Genomic DNA, 3,541 nt, shown 5'->3' with positions numbered 1-3,541 from the left:
TAAACTTGATTTCGGGAGGTTTCCCACCATTCTCCATCTGGTAAGAGTGGTTTACTCTTCTGAAATTGTTTGTTCAAGCAATGTGTTTTATGCTGAACACCAGCTTCCCTTCTAGGAATCTGAAATATTGTTGCCTGCTAGGCAGAGAGTGCCTATGTGACCAGTCCCCAGTAAAACCCTGGAGCACTCAGTTTCTAATGAGCTTCCCTGGTAGATAACATTTTACACATGTTGTCATGATTCATTGCTGGAGAGACAAATTTTGTGACTCCATTGGGAAGTGATTCTTGGGAGCTTTTGCTGGTTCCCACCAGACTTTGCCCAGTGGGCTTTCCCCATTACTGATTTAGCTCAGTATTCTTTTGCTGTAATAAGTCTTAGCCATGAGCACAACTATACATTGAGTCCTCATAGGCAATTACTGGAAGTGAGGGTGGTCTTGGGGATCCCTGACACACTGGCAGCAACAGTGTGATTCACCAGCGAGACCCTGACTCACTAAAATATGATGAAAGCCTTCTTTGAATAAAGAATGAAGAAGCAGACCTGACAAAGCTGTAACACCTGGGAGACTGGATTTGCCCATAACAGGAAGCAGCAGCCGAGCTGTTGTCTATTGTGAAAAATACATGTACTCACAGCATTTCACAGTAATCCCTCCAACGGCAAAAGAATTGACGCACGGGATCCCTGAGCCACTGTTCTATGCTGAATAATGCAGGGTGTTGGGAGAAGGTTCAGCCAGGTGCTGACTTTGGCTTTTGTTTTCTCCTCCAGGCAGGAGGAGAAAGGACTCAAATGTTGCCAAAGCTGAACTTTGAATAGGCAAAAATCCTGAAAGTTTGATTGCTCTTTCCTCCAAGTAGGAGAGAAAAAAGCAGTTTTCTGGGCTGGAGCAAAGACTTAGATAAAGGAAAAAAAAAAAAGAAGGGGTCAAACAGGCCAGGTGCAGTGGCTCACACCTGTAATCCCAGCACTTTGGGAGTCTGAGGCAGGACTTGAAGCCAGGAGTTTGAGACCAGCCTGGACAACATAGCGAGACCTCACACCTACAAAAGTTTAAAAATTAGCTGAGCATGGTGGCACCCATATGTAGTCTCAGCTACTCAGGAGGCTGAGGCAGGAGGGTCACTGGACCGCAGAAGGTCAAGGCTGCAGTGAGCTATTATCATGCCACTATACTCCAGCCTGGGTGAGAAAGCAAGACTTCGTCTCAAAAAATAAATTCATTGGTGACTTAATAAAAGACCAATGATACTAATATTTTCTGAGCAAAATCATGAGAAGATGGTATCAATTTACTCAGATCCAGAGTCATAGGAAATGGGAAATGGGGAAAGAGAGTGGAGTGTGGAGGGGAGCTGAAGGTGTGCAGGGCAGGGAGAGAGGTCTGGGGCAGACAGGGGCGAGGAATAATGGGGAAGAGCAGAAAGCAGAAGTTCAGAGATGTGAGAATAGAAGGTCACACTTCTGGATACTTATTCTAGGCCAGATGCTTTTTTAGCATCTCTTTCTCTCTCTCTGTTTCTCTCTCTCTCTCTCTCTCTTTCCATATATATATAAATATATAATAAAAGACTATATTTTCAAATTATATATATATGTATATATAATAACAGTCACTTAGTGCTCACAGCAACACTGTCAGATGTGTGTTACTAATGTTATCATCTCTCATGATAGAACAGGAAACTGAGACACATTAAGAGACTAAGGAACTTGCCCAAAGTCACCTCGCCAGCAAGGACAGAGTCAGATTGGTACCCAGGCTGGAGAGGGGTGTACAGACACATGCAATCCAACCCTGACACTCTGGAATGCGCTGCAGTGTGGAATGATCCTCCAGATCACAAAACAGGTGAAAGTGTCCAGCAGCATTCATGAGATGACGTTATCTGCGTGTGAATTGAACATGAGGTCTCTTGAGTGCATTCGATAATACGGGGTGACGAGTCAATACCAGGAAAGCACAAAGGCAGTCTCTGCTTTCTGTATGTGTTTGCTACCATGGATGTTAGCAGCAACATCTCTGTCACTGTCATTATGCGAAATAGCTTTGGTAAAATACTAAATAAAACAACAGCTGTAGTAAAACACACTACTTATTCTCCAATCTCATAATTAAAAAGAAAAAAAAAAAAAGCATAGAAAAAAAGCCTGGAAAGGAACATGCCACATATGAAGTGTTGTTCTCTAAGTGGGAAACTCTCAATCATTTTGAAACAACATTCCTTTCACTGTTTTACTTACGTTTTCTTTGCTATTATTACTCAGCCACTGTTGCCATAATAATTTTTAAGATAGATGTTCTGAAGACTCATTCTTTTAGGTATCTTGAGGATTAGGGGTAAAAGGTGTTTTGATATCCTTATCAGGAGGAAAACCAGTCGGTGACCCTCGGAGGCAGCATTTAAAACAGAAGGAAGGTTTGGGGTAGGGTAGAGAGGGGCAGTGGGGGAGGCAGGGTGGAGTGGATGGAAGGTTAGCTGAAGACCCCAGGCATCCTGAAAAATGCCACAGTCGGTACATGTTGAAAGAAACCAAAACACCCGCATGCCTGTAAGAGGAGGCTGCTGTGGTATCGAGATGGAGATCTTTATGACGTCTCTTTAGACCTTTCCTCTCCTTCAGCTCCAGCAACACAATTGGGCAGCTCTTGGCCCTGGCAAGGTGCTGCTGCTGGTGAGCTGTACTGAGGTCAAGGCCTGGCCCACCTGCAGCATTATCACTTCAGAGAGTGGCCTGGGACACCTATCTTGGTATCCGGAAGCCCACAGATTCAGATCAGGGAAACAGAGAAAACACATAGTGCAATAGTTAGACTCAACGCTCCCCCAATGATGCCATCAGTGCAAAGCGAGAGGCATGTATATGTTGTTGTGGTCATTAGTTTGGGATGAGCAGGGTTGGGTTGGTCCCTGAAAGAAGAATTGGGGGAGTGAATGCCAATGTGATCTATAACATTACTAGTGCACAAGTGGCTAAGCTTCTGTTTCCTAGGTTTGTTCTTCTGCTAAAATGATGGAGTGCTCCACTACTGTGGTGAGAAGCTTTCCGGGTCCGAGGTGTGTGAAGGAATGATTGTACCTAGTGATGAGCATTCTGAAGATTCGCCAAAAGCTGTGACAAGGGGGCACTGAGCGCATGAATTATATTGCTGCAGTTATTTTCAACATAACACAATACTTCTGATTCAGGGTACAAGACACCAGTATGATGGTATGAAGGTCCCCCAGCCCTTACCACCCACACACCCAGAAAGCTCTTCAGCCCAGCTGTGTGTCATGCCATGGCACCTTCGAGAAGCTTTGAAGCCAACATCGAGATAAAGTTCCAGTGCCCTTCAGCCTCCTAATGCAGGTCAGAGTGGCTGCCCAGAAGCTGCCCACTGATCTGAATCAGTGCCAGGGTAACATGGGTGTGTGTGTGTGTTTGTGTGCATGTGTGTGTGTGTAACAGAGAGGGAGGGCGCACCTGAAATAGTGAAAGAAATCGACCAGGGCTTGCTCTGTCTTGCTTCTGACCTGAGGAGCTAACTGCC

The sequence above is a fragment of the Piliocolobus tephrosceles genome, chromosome 12, assembly GCF_002776525.5.
Source record: "Piliocolobus tephrosceles isolate RC106 chromosome 12, ASM277652v3, whole genome shotgun sequence".
Classification (NCBI taxonomy): Eukaryota; Metazoa; Chordata; class Mammalia; order Primates; family Cercopithecidae; genus Piliocolobus; species Piliocolobus tephrosceles.
This window is presented reverse-complemented; position numbering follows the sequence as displayed.